This window comes from Oryx dammah, unplaced genomic scaffold, assembly GCF_014754425.2.
Source record: "Oryx dammah isolate SB20612 unplaced genomic scaffold, SCBI_Odam_1.1 HiC_scaffold_2, whole genome shotgun sequence".
In the NCBI taxonomy this organism is placed as follows: Eukaryota; Metazoa; Chordata; class Mammalia; order Artiodactyla; family Bovidae; genus Oryx; species Oryx dammah.
Window position 1 is genome coordinate 117344728 of NW_024070186.1, and position 19700 is coordinate 117364427.

Below are 19700 nucleotides of genomic sequence, written 5' to 3' on the forward strand. Positions count from 1 at the left end.
GACTTGGATTACCGTGATATTGAATGGTTTGCCTTGGAAATGAACAGAGATCATTCTGTCGTTTTTGAGACTGCATCCAAGTACTGCATTTCAGACTATTTTGTTGACTATGATGGTTACTCCATTTCTTCTAAGGGTTTCTTGCCCACAGTAGTAGATATAATGGTCATCTGAGAAAATTCACCCATCCCAGTCCATTTTAGTTTGTTGATTACTAAAACACCGACGTTCATTCGTGCCATCTCCTGTTTGACCACCTCCAATTTGCCTTGATTCATGCACCTAAGATTCCAGGTTCCTATGCAATATTGTTCTTTACAGCATCAGACCTTGCTTCTATCACCAGTCACATCTACAACTGGGTGTTGTTTGGCTTTGGCCAGAACAAAATATCTCATACAGATAATTTGTCAAAAGAGTTACTCTGGGTTCAAGGTGGAGGTAGGGTTACTTTGCTGAACATGTCCATTCAACGTGTGGCTTTAAGATATTGCTGGAATACAGCATCCAGTAAGCAAAGGAAAATAAATAAATGTGGAATCTTTGTATGTCTTTATATTCTAAAATCAGAAGCAGTATTCTTTACTTCTGATGCTATTCCATTGGATAGAACAAGTATTGTCCTTAGACAAGAGCATGTAGGGCCTCTGCCTCAAGCCCTGCACCCCATGGGGCCCATGCTTTAGGGTGCCTTCTTCCTAATTATATAAGGCCCCTGGTTGCCTGGGACTGGCATGGAACTGGCCAGAAGTCCTGCCTAAGTGTATGGACATATATAGACTTTGATGTCTAAGTATACCTACACTAGGTCCTCTGTGAACTTTCATCTCCTGTTCTCACCTTGGGTCATCCTGTGATCCTCTACCTCATGTGCAAGGAAAACTAGATGCTGCAAAAAGCTCCAGGACTTAAGTCTATGAGATCATTCTAAATCCAGTGCCCAGGTTTTAGTTTCAGGAAGGCAGCCTGATGAGCAAATCATTCCCATTAGCTCTTGTGGTATTTCTTTGCAGGGTTGCCTAAAATTAAGGTGACTAAATTAGTTAGCATACTGATGCTGGCTGAATGTCACTCAGATTAGACACACGCTGAGTTAGAGATCTAGACCACCCATAGCTAGCACCACCTATAGTTCAGTTGGGCTGGAACCACAACATATGAGCCCATGCATCAGCTGTCATTGGTCCATATTGTGACTATGGTGCTGATGCTTGTCTGCAGCATCCACAGGTGGTAAGTAGTGGAAGAAGGTGTCTTTTATTCTGTAAGCCCCATTCTGATGGTACCTAGTACCACATGTCAGGCTAACCCTTAGGAGTCCCTACACCTATGTCTTTCAAATGATTTTGAGATTTTTATTCCACAATGACAATTTTGTTCCTATGATTGTTGTCTTCTTGCCTCCAATAGATATTGTGGCACTATGCTCATCCAAGCAGTCTTAAGCCCTGCCAGATGGACATTTCTCAGATAGATGTAGCTTCTTTTCTTGCTCTACCCATTGGTCCCTTATCTATCCTCTCCACTGGTGATAGTATATGGAAGCTAGTGATGTACTCAACATTCTAAGAGATCATACTCCAGGAATATAGTGATTATGATTTAAAGGGTTTAAGAGAAGGTATGGTTAGAAGATGTACTATTGTCCTTTCCAAATGGTAACTTCAAAATGATCAGAAAACGAATTATCTTTCATATTAGTCTACATTCCCTGGATAATGCTTGCATTTGTCATCATCACCAATGAAACACAATAAGAATTTCTGAGAAAGTCACTGAAAGCTGGTAGTCTCTAACAGGCTTCTCGGGTGAGGCAAGTGGTCCAGAGCCTGCCTTCCAATGCAGAAGATGCAAGAGACACGAGTTCAATTACTGGTTTGGGAAGATTCCTTGGAGGAGGGCATGGCAACCCACTCCAGTATTCTTGCATGGAGAATCTCCATGGACAGAGGAGCCTGGAGGGCTATAGTCCATAGAGTCACAAAGAGTCGGACATGACTGAAGTGACTTACCATGGCCATAGTGTCTAACAGCATGATGGATAATGCAGTGTTGTGAGTAAACACCGATGCTGAAGCTGAAGCTCCAATATTTAGCCACCCGAAGCAAAGAACTGACTCATTGGAAAAGACCCTGTTGCTGAGAAAGATTGAAGGCAGGAGGAGAAGGGGACAACTGAAGATGAGATGGTTGGATAGCATCACTGACTCGATGGACATGAGTTTGAGCAGACTCTGGGAGTTGGTGATGGACAGGCAAGCCTGGTGTGCTGCAGTCCATGGGGTCGCAAAGTGACAGACATAGCTGAGCGACTGAACTGAACTAGAGTAAAGATGTAATAGGCATTAAACAAATGGAGTTAGAAAAATCAGATGCAAGAGGAATATATATGGTTTAAAATACAAATAGGTTCTATAAAGCCATGGATCATTAGTAATTATACTGCTGCTAACTTTTTCTCACAATATGAGATAAGAAAATAGTCAGTAATGTCACATTTGACAATAAAGAGCCCAGAAGGGCCTCTTAATCTGAGCAAGAGGAGATGGTACCTGGACCTTGTAGAGATTCTTTCCATGCACTTATTGGACAATAAACCAACTCAGAAGTAACTATGCTCTACTTATTATTCTAAATTTTCACTGATAATTATCATATCTCACATAGGCCCATGGATTCAATAACACACTTTTTCTTTTTCTCATTAAACTTTTTTTTAATGGGTCTCAAATTCTGTAACAGATTTTTGGTCAAGTTGTTTTCATTAAAAAGTACTGATTTTAAAAACTAATAACTTAAACTGCCACACACAAAACATATATATGATCCACAAACCATTCTCCTTTCCTTCTGAAGGTTTTATGGTGCATTGTGATCATTAACCAGTCTTTTAAAATTAAACTTAAATGGCCAATTGAGACAAGCAGTTCTGAGACCGTTCTTCCACCACTGATTAAGACTGGGGTTGCAGGTATTGGGGATAATATTCATTTAGCTTTCTGAGCTTTCTGGGCAGACTTGGTGACCTTGCCAGCTCCAGCTGCCTTCTTATCCACAGCTTTGATGACACCCACAATGACTGTCTGTCTCATGTCACACACAGCAAAACGGCCCAGGGGAGGATAGTCAGAGAAGCTCTTGACACACATGGGCTTGCCAAGAACCATATCAACAATGGCAGCATCACCAGATTTCAAGAATTTAGGGCCATCTTTCAGCTTTTGCTAGAACGACAATCAATCTTCTCCTTCAGCTCAGCAAACTTGCAAGCAATGAGAGCCATGTGACAGTCCAGCACAGGCACATATCCAGCACTGATTTGGCCTGGATGGTTCAAAATAATCACCTGAGCTGTGAAGCCAGCTGCTTCCATTGGAGAGTCATTTTTGCTGTCAGCAGCCACATTGCCACGATGAACATCTTTGACAGATACATTCTTGACATTGAAGCCCAGATTGTCCCCAGGAAGGGCTTCACTCAGTGCTTTATGGTGTGTTTCTACAGACTTCACTTCAGCTGATACATTAACTGGAGCAAAGATGGCCACCATGCCAGGTTTGAGAATACTAATCTCCGCTCGACCCACAGGGACAGCACCAATATTACCAATTTTATAGACATCCTGGAGTGGCAAACACAAGGGTTTGTCAGTTGGGTGAACTGGTGGCAGAATGCAACCCAGAGCTTCATGCAGGATGATTCCACTGGCATTGACATTTTTATGGGTGACTTTCCATCCCTTGAACCATGGCATGTTAGCACTTGGCTCCAGCATGTTGTCATGATTCCAGCCAGAAACTGGCACAAATGCTACTGTGTTGGGGTTGTAGCCAATTTTCTTAATATAGGTGCTGACTTCTTTAACAATTTCCTCATATCTCTTCTGGCTGTGGAGCAGCTCAGTGGAATCCATTTTGTTAACTCCAGCAATTAGCTGTTTTACACCCAGAGCGGAAGCCAGAAGGACACGCTCACGGGTCTGCTGGTTCTTGGACATACCAGCTTCAAATGCACCAGCACCAGCAGCAACAATCAGTTCAACACAGTCAGCCTGGGATGTCATATTTTTAATGAAATCTCTGTGTCCTGGGGCATGAATGATAGTAACACAGGACTTGCTGTCCTCAAATTTCCACAGGGAGATATCAATGGTGATACCATGCTCACATTCAGCTTTCAGTTTGTTCAGGACCCAGGCATACTTGAAGGAGCCCTTTCCCATCTTGGCAGCCTCCTTCTTGAAGTTTTCAATTATTCTCTTGTTGATCCCACCACATTTGTAGATCAGATGGCTAGTTGTGGTAGACTTCCCTGAATCTACATGCCCAATGACAACGATGTTGTTGTGGGTTTTCCTTTCCCATTTTTGCTTAGGTTTAACAGTATTTTTCATGACACCTGTGTCCTGGAAGCAAACCCATTGCCAAAAAGTGTGCCAATAACACACTTTTAGTCAAATTGTTTAAATAGATAAGGGCCCCACAAAAATATTTCCCTGGGTATTTTTTTTTTTTCCCAACAGTGGCTATGACTAGAATTCATTCTCATGGACATACCTAATTACAAGGGTGAATGGAAATGTAGTTTTTAAAGTACTAAGTCAAGCAAGAATAGAAAGTATTTGTGTGGAGTGTGTATGTGTGCATGGCTAGTAATTCTATTACTGAGAGTTAGATGATGAATATGAACATGTAAGTTATTGAATATGTTACAGTGTAAAATGTGTTTTACAGAAAAAGTTGAAATGAGAGATGGGAGTGTCTAATCTATGTTAGACTCTTAATAATGCTTAATAGTGGGAGTAAAGCCATGTTCATCATAAGACTAGTTTTGATCTTGTTTTGCCCATAATGGATTACTTTCTTATTTTCATATAAACTTGTATCTATAATGAACTATTCTCTTCTTTTCTTACTTAATTTCAATTCATTGTTTAGAGTCCAGGACAATTAGCATTTATTCAATTAAGCTCTCTTTTCTCACTGATTATTCCCTCTAGTTTTTCTGAGCACTTTTGTTTATGCTTTAACTATTCTGCCTACCTCATTCTGTACTGCATCACACTGAATAGTGCATATTCCTTGAAGACAGGATTCATTATTTACTTTTTAATCTTTGAATCCCATAATGCTTACTGTTGACTTAAGTTTAGTAAGTTCTCTACAAATGTTTGCTGAACTGACTTTTAGGCCTGTTCACCTTGAAAATGAGGGGCTTCCCAGGTGGTGCCAGTGGTAAAGAACCTGCCTGCCAATATAAGAGAAATAAGAAATGTGAGTTCGATCCCTGGGTCCGGAAGATCCCCTGGAGGAGGACACGGCCACTCATTCCAGTATTCTTGTCTGGAGAACCCATGGATGGAGGAGGAGGCTGGCAGGCTATAGTCCATAGAGTTGCACAGAGTCACACATGACTGAAGTGACTTAGCACAGCACAGCACAGCACCTTGGAAAGGTAGCAAAGGCTCAGCAATTAGTAAGCAATTGTGTCTTAGGAAAATTCATACAACTGAGTTTTGGATGTTTTGTTGTAAAGATAAAATCATTTAGAATGAACTAATTTGAAATATTTCTTATGCGAGACAGCAAAAGAGACACAGATGTATAGAACAGACTTTTGGACTCTGTGGGAGAGGGAGAGGGTGGGATGATTTGGGAGAATGGCATTGAAACATGTATACTATCATGTAAGAAATGAATCACCAGTCTAGGTTCAATACAGGATACAGGATGCTTGGAGCTGGTGCACTGGGATGACCCAGAGAGATGATATGGGGAGAGAGCTGGGAGAGGGGTTCAGGATTGGGAACTCATGTACTCCTGTGGTGGATTCATGTCAATGTATGGCAAAACCAATACAGTATTGTAAAGTAAAATTTAAAAAAAATATATTTCTTTTTTTTTAATTGTCAGCTACCATGGAGTTAGCCAAGAAAAAATAATTTTTAATCCTTTGTTTTTCAAAGGCCTTTGCATTTAGGATTAACTGAATATAAAAAAAGAAAATCATAGAGAAAAAATACAGCAAAAATTTTATAGACATTTTTCTGATGCTTAGTACATAGTGGTGTATTATCAGCCTGGCCCATTACTTTAAATCACTAAAGAGCCATTAAAATTTTAATAAAATAAAATATCCCTATCTATCTACAAATAAAATTGCTGGGGAATTTATAAGGCACTTGAATTCTAATTTAGGAAAATTTATTTCAAAATGCCAAAATGATCACAGATCTTATAAAAGTATTTAGAAACACAAGGATGAGGATGGGAGCCTATCTTGTGAACAAGGAAGAAATTTCAGGTAAATACTGGAAAACTCATTTTCAAACCCTTTTGCCAGGACTGAATATAGAAGTTGTGACAGAGGTTTGAGGACCATGGGACAGCTAGAAATTCTGACTCTTTCCCTTTTCTTCAGCTTTCCCTATGAACTACAACTGGTAAAAGGGAAGGGGCATTAGCACTTAATCTGTAATTTCTGATGTCATAGGACACATAGTAGCTGACCCAGAGGGTGGTGTTCCCCAAGATGAGACCTACAGTTTCAAAATTAATGGCAAACTGGTCCACATGGGAAATTTCTTGGTAAGTTACCAAAAATCTCTCAGATGTAGCAAATTGCACTTCAACTCCAGTGTCAGAGGGTTTACTTGGAACAATGCACACAAGCCCTTTCATCCTGAAACAGAACTTCTCTGAAATATTTTACCAGGAAGCCAGTAGGATTTGGTCCATTGGTGAACTTAGATCACAGTTAACAGGAGCACCATCCTTTCCTTGGCTAACTTCTGCATTTATTATATTTTATTCAAGTGGTTATTATATTATTAATCTATTTGCCTTAAAGGGGGAGAACATTGAAGTATTACCACTCTATTCCTTTGTTTGATGGAGACTATGAAATGTTTTTTCCTTCTATCATCTCATCCTTAAATTATTGGCTATAGTATGACTACAACATGGACCCTAATGCCAATCTTCTCTATTACTTGGGAAGCCTACAATGCTCCATGCTCATTAGAATGTTTGATATTCCAAATAGCAGCCACTACTGAGGCTCACAGATAACTTCCAAGCTCAGCCCCTTCATTATCTCTGCTTAACATTTGGTGTCTCAGCTTGGTGCTATGTGGCTGGCATTTGTTTCTTTCCTTTTATAGCTATATGAAGTTTGTATGCATACCCAGAGACCTGCTAGCAGCAGACCTATTTTGAAAGAACAATAAAGTAAATAAATTCACTTTGATCTTTTTATACCATATTCAATGTACCATCTTAAGGTTGGTAGAAGAAGCAAAATCACAGACAGATATATCTTTTGAATTTCATGTTTATGAAATATGAAGATTGTGCCTTAGGGGGAGTGGTAAAATAGGTGGAAGGGCGGGGAGCTGATAAAGGAGAAGGCTGTTTAAGAAAATAGGGCTGGGGCTTCCTTGGTGCCTCAAGAGTAAAGAATCTGCCTGCCAATGAAAGAGACATGGGTTTAGGTTTGATCTCTGATCCAGATAGATACCACATGGCGTGAAGCAACTAAGCCCCTGCACCATAACCATTGAGCCTGTGCTCTAGAGCCTGGAGCTGCAACTATTGAACCCACGCATCCTAGAGCCTGAGCCCCACAACAAGAGAAGCCATGCAATGAGAAACCTGAGCACAGCAACTAGAGAGTAGCCCCCAGTCACCACAACTAGAGAAAAGTCAACATAGCAACAAAGACTCAGCACAGCCAAAAATAAATAAATAAATACAATTATAATTTTAGGTTTGATACAGGATACAGGATGCTTGGGGCTGGTGCACTGGATTGACCCAGAGAGATGATATGGGGAAGGTGGTGGGAGGGGGGTTCAGGATTGGGAACTCATATACACCCATGGTGGATTCATGTCAATGTATGGCAAAGCCAATACAGTATTGTAAAGAAAAAATAAATAAATAAAAAATAAAGAGCAAAAAAATAATAATAAAGAAAATTAAAAAGAAGAAAGTAGGACTGGAGAAAGAATTGGAGAAGACCCTGGTCAGCTGGTGATTGAAAGAAGGGTGTGTGACTTCTACAGCAGCAGTGGACTAAAGGAGGGGAAGTTTACCTAAAAAATCTCTATGTTACACCTGAGCTAGCAAGGAAATGTAACGTTTGAAGCTACATTTACTGAGCTAAAAGAGAAAAAAAAAAGAAGACAAAAATCTGAGTAAGATACTCCCTCTTTTTCTAGTAGGAACAAGATCAAAATATTACAAAAAGCAGAAATATTTACAGCAAAAAATATCAATAACTTGACTTAATGGAGATTTAAGTGCATATTTGCATTGTATAGATTAATAAAGTTTATAGTCACTTTCCAGAAAAAAAATATCACAACCTGGACCAGATAGTTTATTTTGCCAAATATGCTATATTTATTCAAATATATCTTTCTCTTGTGATTGTTACTAAAGACTGAAGTAACAATCAGTCCTTCCAAAGAACACCCAGGACTGAACTATTAAAATGAAGTATCATTTACTAATAAAAATATTGCCTCTCACTACATGGTTACTTTTCAATGATACTTTTCTAGAAAATTGTATCTACAAGTGCACATCTGAAAGAGAGGGTTAATTCAATTGCATCTGTTTCAGGCTGTGGACCATTTTTTCTGGAACTCCTAAAAATGGACGTTTGAAATACTGTTCACTGTATTTCAATATTAATGTTATTTAAAATATTTTGTTAAAATTGCAAGCCAGTTCAGCAGTATGAACTCACAGAAAAATTCATTCTTATTTTCTATTTCCTATTTCTGCTGCTGCTGCTGCTAAGTTAGTTCAGTCATGTCTGACTCTGTGCAATCCCACAGACAGCAGCCCACCAGGCTCCTCTGTCCCTGGGATTCTCCAAGCAAGAAGACTGGAGTGGGTTGCCATTTCCCTCTCCATATAGTACTAAATGTGTAATTTTGTGGGTATTACCCAAAAAAGGCATTAATTTAACACTTACTAAATTTGTACTAGTTTGGCTGACATTCAGTTCAGTTCAGATTAGTTGCTCAGTCGTGTCCGACTCTTTGTGACCCCATGAATCACAGCACGCCAGGCATCCCTATCCATCACCAACTCCCGGAGTTCACTCAAACTCATGTCCATCGAGTTGGTGATTCCATCCAGCCATCTCATCCTCTGTCATCCCCTTCTCCTCCTGCTCCCAAACTGTCCCAGCATCAGAGTCTTTTCCAATGAGTCAACTCTTTGCATGAGGTGGCCAAAGTACTGGAGTTTCAGCTTTAGCATCAGTCCTTCCAAAGAACACCCAGGACTGATCTCCTTTAGGATGGACTGGTTGGATCTCCTTGCAGTTCAAGGGACTCTCAAGAGTCTTCTCCAACACCACAGTTTAAAAGCATCAATTCTTCAGTGCTCAGTTTTCTTCACAGTCCAACTCTCACATCCACACATGATTACTGGAAAAACCATAGCCTTGACTAAACAGACCTTTGTTGACAAAGTAATGTCTCTGCTTTTTAATATGCTATCTAGGTTGGTCATAACTTTTCTTCCAAGGAGTAAGTGTCTTTTAATTTCATGGCTGCAGTCACCATCTGCAGTGATTTTGGAGCCCAAAAATATAAAGTCTGACACTGTTTCCACTGTTTCCCCATCTATTTCCCATGAAGTGATGGAACCAGATGCCATGATCTTCGTTTTCTGAATGTTGAGCTTTAAGCCAACTTTTTCACTCTCCTCTTTCACTTTCATCAAGAGGCTTTGTAGTTACTCTTCACTTTATGCCATAAGGCTGGTGTCATCTGACTATCTGAGGTAATTGATATTTCTCCTGGCAATCTCGATTCCAGCTTGTGCTTCTTCCAGTCCAGCGTTTCTCATTATGTACTCTGCACATAAGTTAAATAAGCAGGGTGACAGTATACAGCCTTGACGTACTCCTTTTCCTATTTGGAACCAGTCTATTGCTCCATGTCCAGTTCTAACTATGGCTTCCTGACCTGCATACAATTTTCTTAAGAGGCAGGTCAGGTGGTCTGGTATTCCCATCTCTCTCAGAATTTTCCACAGTTTATTGTGAGCCACACAAAGGCTTTGGCATAGTCAATAAGGCAGAAATCGATGTTTTTCTGGAACTCTCTTGCTTTTTCAGTGATCCAGCGGATGTTGGCAATTTGATCTCTGGTTTCTCTGCCTTTCTAAAACCAGCTTGAACATCTGGAAGTTCACGCTTCATGTATTGCTGAAGCCTGGCTTGGAGAATTTTGAGCATTACTTTACGAACGTGTGAGATGAGTACAATTGTGTGGTAGTTTGAGCATTCTTTGGCATTGCCTTTTTTTGGGATTGGAATGAAAACTGACCTTTTCCAGTCCTGTGGCCACTGCTGAGTTTTCCAAATGTGCTGGCATATTGAGTGCAGCACTTTCACAGCATCATCTTTCAGGATTTGAAATAGCTCAACTGGAATTCCATCACCTCCACTAGCTTTGTTCGTAGTGATGCTTTCTAAGGCCCACTTGACTTCACATTCCAGGATGTCTGGCTCTAGGTGAGTGATCACACCATCGTGATTATCTGGGTCATGAAGATCTTTTTTGTACAGTGCTTCTGTGTATTCTTGCCACCTCTTTTTAATATCTTCTGCTTCTGTTAGGTCCATACCATTTCTGTCTTTTATTGAGCCCGTCTTTGCATGAAATGTTCCCTTGGTATCTCTAATTTTCTTGAAGAGATCTCTAGTCTTTCCCATTCTGTTGTTTTCCTCTATTTCTTTGCACTGATCACTGAGGAAGGCTTTCTTATCTCTTCTTGCTATTCTTTGGAACTCTGCATTCAGATGCTTATATCTTTCCCTTTCTCTTTTGCTTTTCACTTCTCTTCTTTTCACAGCTATTTGTAAGGCCTCCTCAGACAGCCATTTTGCTGTTTTGCATTTCTTTTCCTTGGGGATGGTCTTGATCCCTGTCTCCTGTACAATGTCGTGAACCTCTGTCCATAGTTCATCAGGCACTCTATCTATCAGATCTAGTCCCTTAAATCTATTTCCCACTTCCACTGTATAATCATAAGGGATTTGATTTAGGTCATACCTGAATGGTCTAGTGGTTTTCCCCACTTTCTTCAGTTTAAGTCTGAATTTGGCAATATGGAGTTCATGATCTGAGCCACAGTCAGCTCCCAGTCTTATTTTTGCTGAGTGTATAGAGCTTCTCCATCTTTGGCTACAAAGAATATAATCAATCTGATTTCGGTGTTGACCATCTGGTGATGTCCATGTGAAGTTTAAATCATTATAACAAGGCTCAAACACATTTTTATTAATCACAATAGGAACCATTACAATCAATACATTTCTACCAATGTGAAATAAATTTATTCATTCCTGTAGGATAAAAATCTGTGTTTCAGGATTCGACAGACTCTTGCAAAGCATTTTCTGCCTCCTGCCATTTGTGGAAGCATTTTCCCTGCAAAGAGTTGCCAAGATGCTTGAAGAAGTGGTAGTCGATTGGTGAGACGTCTGGTTAATATGGCGGAGAAGGGAAAACTTCACAGCCCAATTCGATCAACTTTTGAAGCGCTGGTTGTGCTATGTGCAGTCAGGCATTGTCATGGAGAAGAATTGGGCCCATACTATTGACCAATGCCATCCACAGGGGTTGCAGTTTTCAGTGTATCTCACTGATCTGCAGAGCATACTTCTCAGATGTAAAGGTTTCCCTGGGGTTCAGAAAGCTGTAGTTGATCAGACTTGCAGCAGATGACCCAGCAGTGACCATGTGTGAGTTTGATGCAAGTTTGGCTTCGGGAAGTGCTTTGGAGCTTTTTAGTCCAACCACTGAGCTGGTCATTGCTGGTTATCAAAAATCCACTTTTTATCACATGTCATAATCTGATCTAGAAATGGTTTATTGTTTTTGCGTAGAATAAGAGAAGACAAAATAATAACTTTTTTTGAGGTTTCTGTCAGCTCATGAGGCACCCACTTACTGAACTTTTTCACCTTTTCAATTTGCTTCAAATGCTGGGTTCTTTGGCATCTTCTCTTGTAGTTATAAGAGGATCAACTTCAATGATCCTTTCAGTTGGTCATTGTCAACTTCCAATGGCTGGCCACAATGCTCCTCATCTTCAAGTCTCTCATCTTCTTTGCCAAAACTTATTGAACCACCAGAGCCCTGTACATTCACTAGCAGTTTCTGGGCCAAATGAGTTATTGATGTTGTGAGTTGTATCTGCTGCTTTATGATCCATTTGAACTCAAATAAAATAAGAAAACTGCTCAAATTTGTTTTTTGTCTAACTTCATTTCCTTAGAATAAAACAAATATAAAATAAACAGCAAGTAATGTTATTAGCAGAAATTAAATAAATTAAGCAAGAAATGTGCATTAAAATGATGTATAACATAACCGTATTTATTTATGAATGTATTCCAATATCAAAAGGCAAAGTTCAGCACTTCAAAACTGCAATTACTTTTGCATTAACCTAATAAATACTTCCCAGGTGGTGCTAATGGTTAAGAACCCACCTGCCAATGCAGGAGACATAAGAGATGTGGGTTCGATCCCCAGGTCAGAAATATCCCCTGGAGAAGGGAATGGCAACCCATTCCAGTATTCTTGCCTGGTGAATCCCATGGACAGAGAAGCCTGGCAGGCTATAGTCCATAGAGTTGCAAAGAGTCAGACAAGACCGAAGTGACTTAGCACACAATAAATGCCTAGAAAAACTATAACATGTGTATATATGCATATATATATTAATTCCCTATGTAATTGCATTTTCTGAACTGTGTGGCTTTATAGAAGATGAAAAACAAAAAATGTGAAATTTTTAATACACTCTATTGTATGCAGCAGTTTTGAGTTCACAGCATAGTAAATTATAGAGATTTAGAAATTATAGCGATAATTCAATATAATTATAGAAATTATAGAGATTTCTATATACCCACCCTGTTTTCCCTACATATGCATAGCCTTCTTCAATATCAAAATTCCACATTAGAGTGGTACATTTGTTACAGTTGATGAACTTACATTGACATATCATCACCCAAAGTCCACAGTTCACAACAGGGTTCACTGTTAGTTTTGTACATTCTGTGGGTTTGGACAAATGTTTAACATGTGTACACCAATATAGTACCAAAGTAGTTTTACTATTCTAAAAGCCCTCTGTGTCCTGCCTATTTATCCCTCCCTCCCTCGCAGCTAAGCTCTGACTACCACTAACCCTTTTACTGTTTCTACAGCTTTGCCTTTTCCCAAATGTTTTATAGTTGATATCATACACTATGTACCTTTTCAGACTGGTTTTAATTACTTAGTAATGTACCTACGAATCTTCCATATCTTTTCATGGCTTGAAGCACATTTATTTCAGCTCAAAAAATCATTCCATTGTATATTTCCAGGGGCACAACTGCTGCATTATATGGTAAGAGTATATTTAGATTGTAAGAAACAGCGGGACTCTCCTCTAAAGGGGCTGTATCATTTTGTATTTCCAACAGCAATAAATAAGAGTTACCATTGCTCCCCACTCTTGCTAGCATTTGGTGTTGTTAGTGTTTTGGATTATAGTCATTCTAATAGATGTGTTGTGATATCTCCGCTGTGTTTCAATTTTTAATTCCTTGATGGCATATGATACTGAGTATCTTTTCATAAGCTCATTTGCCATCTGCATATTTGCTTTGGTGTGTTGTCTATTCAGATCTTTGTTGTTGTCATTTAGTTGCTAAGTCATGTCCAACTGTTTGCAACCCCAAGGATTGCAGCCCACCAGGCCCCTCTGTTCATGAGATTCTTCAGGCAAGATACTGGAGTGGGTTTCCATTTCCTTTTCCAGTTCAGATCATAGGTCAATTTTAAATTGGATTATTTCTTTCTTATTCAATTTTAACAGTTCTTTGTATATTTTGCATAGCAGCCCTTTATCAAATAGCTCTTTTGAAATATTTTCTCCCAAACTTTGGCTTTTGTTCTCATACCCTCTCTTGAAGAGAGGGTATGTTAAATGTTAATTAAGTCCACCTTATCAATTCATTTCTCCATGGATTGTGCTTTTTGTGATGTATCAAGAAGAGGCATCGCCATACTTATAGGATCACAACTAACTGTGTGGATCACAACAAACTGTGTGGATCACAACAAACAGTGGAAAATTCTTAAAGAGATGCATTACCTACCTTACCGTACCCTACCTGCCTCCTGAGGAATCTGTATGCAGATCAAGAAGCAAAAGTTAGAACTGAACATAGAACAACATACTGGTTCCAAATTGGAAAAGGAGTACGTCAAGGCTGTATATTGTCACCCTGCTTATATGCAGAGTACATGATGCAAAATGCATGATGGAAGCATCAAGCTTCCAGCACAAGTTGGAATCAAGATTGCCGGGAGAAATATCAGTAACCTCAGATATGCAGATAACACCACCCTTATGGCAGAAAGTGAAGAAGAACTAAAGAGCCTCTTGATGAAAGTGAAAGAGGAGAGGAGAAAAGCTGGCTTAAAACTCAACATTCAGAAAACTAAGATCATGGCATCCGGTATCATCAGTTCATGGCAAATAGATGAAGAAACAATAGAAACAGTGAGACCATTTTTTTGATCTTCAAAATCACTGCAGGTGGTGACTGCAGCCATGAAATTAAGAGACGTTTTCTCCTTGGAAGAAAAGCTATGACCAACCTAGATGGTATATTAACAGCAGAGACAGTACTTTGCCAACAAATGTCCGTGTAATCAAAACTATGGTTTTTCCAGTAATCATGTATGGATGTCAGAGTTGGGCCATAAAGAAAGTGGAGCATTGAAGAACTGATCCTTTTGAACTGTGGTATTGGAGAAGACTCTTGAGAGTCCCTGGGACTGCAAGGAGATCCACCCAGTCCATTCTAAAGGAAATCGGTCCTGGGTGTTCATTGGAAGGACTGATGCTAAAGCTGAAACTCCAGTACTTTGGCCACCTCATGCAAAGAGTTGACTCATTGGAAAAGACTCTGATGCTGGGAGGGATTGGGGGCAGGAGAAAAAGGGGAGGACAGAGGATGAGATGGCTGGATGGCATCACCGACTCGATGGATGTGAGTTTGAGTGAACTCCGGGAGTTGGTGATGGACAGTGAGGCCCAGCGTGCTGTGATTCATGGGGTCGCAGAGTTGGACACTACTGAGTGACTGAACTGAACTGAACTGAACTGACCGAGTTTAAATTGAGTTGTTTGTTGTGTAATCATCAGCTCTGAGCTTAAAGAAAAAAAATATATTTTATGTGACTAATAAAAGTGGGGGGGAAGGAGTTTCTCCTTTCCTCCTCTTTGAGAACCCCAGAATCCTATCTTCACTTCAAGAGCCCCAGACCCCTTTCTCCTCAGGTACCCTAGACTTCTTATCAACCTGCCTAGGAATTGACTCTATCAGTCACAAAGAGTCAGATACGACTGAGTAATTGAACTGAACTGATACTCACAGGAAAAACTTTGGGTCAGACCTAGGGTTTTTTCCCAAATTCACCTGTTCTTTGCACATTGATGTCCATTTGTTCCAGCATTATTTGCTAAAAAATAAAATAAAATAATTGCTCTATTGTTTGCTTTGGCTTTTTTGTCAAAAATCAGTTGACCATATTTATGTGGGGCTATTCCCATGCATTCTATTCTATTCTGTAGATTTACAGGCTTCCCCACTGGTTCAGTGGTAAAGAATCTGTCTGCAATGCAGGAGATGCAAGAAACATACTTTCAATACCTGAGTCAGGAAGATCCTCTAGAGAAGGACATAGCAGCCCACTCCATTATTCTTGCCAGGAAAATCCCATGGTCAGAGCCTGGCAGGCTATGGTCCATAGGGTTGCAAAAAGTAGGACATGACTGAAGTGACTGAACACAGCACATCTGTCTATTATTTAACCAGTATCACACTGTCTTGATAACTAGCTTTATGTTAAGTCTTAAGGTCTAGCAGTGTCAGTTATCTGATTTTGTTCTTCTCCTTCAAAATTGTAGTGGCTACTCTGGGTCTCTTGCTGTTCTATAACAAGTTTAGAAGCCAGCTGAGTTCAGTTCAGTCGCTGAGCTGTGTCTCACTCTTTGTGACCCCCATGGACTGCAGTATGCCAGGTTTCCCTGTCCATCACCAACTCCTAAAGCTTGCTCAAACTCATGTCCATCAAGTCGGTGATGCCATCCAACCATCTCGTCCTCTATTGTCCCCTTCTCCTCCTGCCTTCAATCTTTCCCAGCATCTGGGTCTTTTCCAGTGAGTCAGTTCTTTGCATCATGTGGCCAAATTTCAGCTTCAGCATCAGTCCTTCCAATGAATATTCAGGACTGATTTACTTCCGGATTGACTGGTTTGATCTCCTTGCAGTCCAAGGGACTCTCAAGAGTCTTCTACAACACCACACTTTGAAAACATCAATTCTTTGGTGCTCAGTTTTCTTTATGGTCCAACTCTTACATCTATATATGACTACTGGAAAAACTATAGCTTTGACTGTATGGAATTTTGATGCAAAGTGATGTCTCTGCTTTTTAATATGCTTTCTAGGTTAGGCATAGCTTTCCTTCCAAGAAGCAAGTGCCTTTTCATTTCATAGCTGCAGTCACCATCTGCAGTGATTTTGGAGTCCAAGAAAATAAAGTCTCTCACTGCTTCCACTGTTTCCCCATCTATTTGCCGTGAAGTGATGGGACTGGACGCCAGGATCTTAGTTTTTTGAATGTTGAGTTTTAAGCCAACTTTTTCACTTTCCTCTTTCACTTTCATCAAGAGGTTCTTTACTTCCTCTTCACTTTCTGCCATAAAGGTGGTGTCATCTGCATATCTGAGGTTATTGAATTTCTCCTGGCACTCTTGATTTCAGCTTGTGCTTCATCCAACTCGTCATTTTGCATAATGTAATCTGCATGCAAGTTACATATGCAGGGTGACAATATACAGCCTTGACGTACTCTTTTCCCAATTTGGAACCAGTTCATTGTTCCATGCCCAATTCTAACTGTTGCTCCTTGACCTGTATACAGATTTCTCAGGAAAGTTTAGAAGTAGTGCATCAGTACAGTTTAAAAGCTTAGAAGTAGTACATCAGTATCCACAAAATAACCTAACCGAATTTTAGGTTATTGCATTGAATCTATAGATTTCCTGTGGGTAAAACTTACATTTCAAGTCTTTCTATTTGTGAAAATTGAATATTTCTCCATTAATTGATTCTTTGATATATCTCTTTAGAGTTTTGTAATTTTCCTCCTACAGATCTTAAATATGCTTAATTATACTCACACCTGAGTGTTTTGGGATTCTCATATAAATAGTATTACATTTTAATATAAAATTCCACTTGCTCATTGCTCATACATAGAAAAATGATCAACTGTTGTATATCAACCTTATATCCTTCAGTTTTGGTATGACTACTCATTATTTTGAGTAGTCATTTTGTTCATTCTTTTAGGTTTTCTATGTATTCAAGCAGGTTATCTGAAAACAATGAGAATTTCTTTCCCCAGTCTGCATATATTCTGTTTCCTTTTTCTGTCTTATTGCATTTTCCAGGAGTATTAATACAATGTTGAAAAGCAATGGTGACAAAGGACACCCCTGCCTTGTTCCAAATCTTAGTGGGAAAATTACAAATTTCTTACCATTCAGTATGATGTTACCTTTAAGTATTTTGTAGAGGATCTTTATCAAGTTGAGGAAATCCCCCTCTATTACTAGTTTGCAGAGTTTTTATTATGAATGGTATTAGATTTTTTCAAATGATTTTTCTATACATATTGATATGATTATGTAATTTTCTTCATTATCCTTTTATGTAATAGATTACATTAATTGGTTTTAAAATGCTGAACCAAGACTGCAATACCTGGGACAAATCCACTTGAGCATTGTGCATAATTTTTATATACATTGTTAAATTTTATTTGTTAATGTTTCATTGGGAATTTTTATATCAATGTTCATGTGAAATATTATTATGTAGTCTTCTTATAATGCCTTTGTTTTGGTATTAGGGTAATTCTGACTTCATAGAATTGGCTTCCCTGGTGGTTCAGATGGTAAAGTATGTGCCTGCAATGCAGGAGACCCAGGTTTGATCCTTGGATTGGGAAGATTCCCTGGAGAAAGGAATGGGTATCCACTCCAGTATTCTTGCCTGGAGAATTCCATGGACAGAGAAGCAGACTACAGTCCTTGGATGGCAAAGAGTCAGACATGACTGAGTGACTAACACAGGGAGGGACTTCATAGAATGAAGTAGGGACTATTCACTCTGCTAAGATGAAGACAGCATTAGAGTATTAAGAATGGAGATTTTATCATTCAAAAGTATTTGTATTTTTCTATTTGATCAAAGTTTGTGGCTAATAAACCTGGATTAAAGTCAGAAAATTATGTTCTTGGATTCTTCCCTTCTCAAGTTTTCTATAGTAAGAAAACAGCAAATCACCCCTTCCATATAGGTGAGCCCTGGTTTTAAAAATCACATGAGTGATCATAAAAGGATTATTTTTTTCTTTATACACTTCATGTCATTCACTAAATGACACATACTTGATAACCATAAACTTTTATAGAAGACTCTTTTTTATGTTCAGCTCATACTGAATATCAAAATATTAAAACTATCTTTGCAAGAAGTTTTAAAAAAAAATTGTTATGTAACAAAACAATGTGGGCTTTCCTGGTGACTCTCTGGTAAAGAACCTGCCTGCCAATGCAGGAGACAATAGTTTCATTCCTGGGTTGGGAAGATCCCCTGGAGAAGGAAATGGCACTCCACTCCACTCCAGTATTCTTGAGGGAAATTCCATGGACAGAGGAGTCTGACGAGTTACAGTCCATGCAGTCACAAAAGTGTCAGACAGAACTTAACGACTAAACAAATAAAAATTAGGTGTTTTTATAGCACAAAATAATTTCCTTCTGCTTGTTTTCATTTGTTCCCTGAGATATTTTCCCTGCCCTTTTTGAACATATTAATTAAAAATTTAGGTTATCGTTTTAGATCCTGTAGCTAATGGCAACATCTTATAAAACTGAATTTAATTAATGATCATAACTTCTCTAACTACTGGGTGATTCCTGGACAAGAATTAGAGAAATCAGGGACCCTCAGGGAGAAAACCAAAAATAAAAACTTTAAAGAAAGTCTTTTAGGGAAGCAATATTAAGACAATAAGTCCTGATTGTTTAGAAAGAGTCTTAAAGTTGGGTTCCAAGGATATTAAGTCATTACAATTTTTTCTTATATTAGCATGAATTTAGAGTATGATACATTTCACAGGGCTAAAGGAGTTAGACTATCACAGTTATTTCCACAGCACGTGAACACACATGTGTGCATACTAACATGTACCCACATATACATATATCACACACATTCCATGAAAATTTCCATTCATATCCTCTTTAGTCCCCCTTAGGAAGGAGCACTGAGTGCCTTAATGAAACCAAACCTGGAACTTCTAAGTTTGGCTATGCTAAGTTCACGCCATGCTGGGAGAGAAATCTGTAGCTTACATAGCAGCACTGACCAACAGAACTTTCTGTGATGATGGAAACATTATGTTATGCATAAATATTACATATATATGTTATAATTATGTATATGTACATATATTATATGTATATATGATACATTGTATATATATAATATATATATTATATATACCATATTATTATATATA

At 38.9% G+C, this 19700-nt stretch overlaps 1 long non-coding RNA gene across 1 annotated transcript; it reads left to right on the forward strand.

The window, feature by feature from the left end:
• Positions 1-2936: 2936 nt before the first annotated feature.
• On the forward strand, positions 2937-19446 carry LOC120853101. The gene is made up of 3 exons (XR_005718707.1): positions 2937-3021; positions 14908-14914; positions 19437-19446. It is a non-coding gene; the product is annotated as an uncharacterized LOC120853101 (long non-coding RNA).
• Positions 19447-19700: the final 254 nt, after the last annotated feature.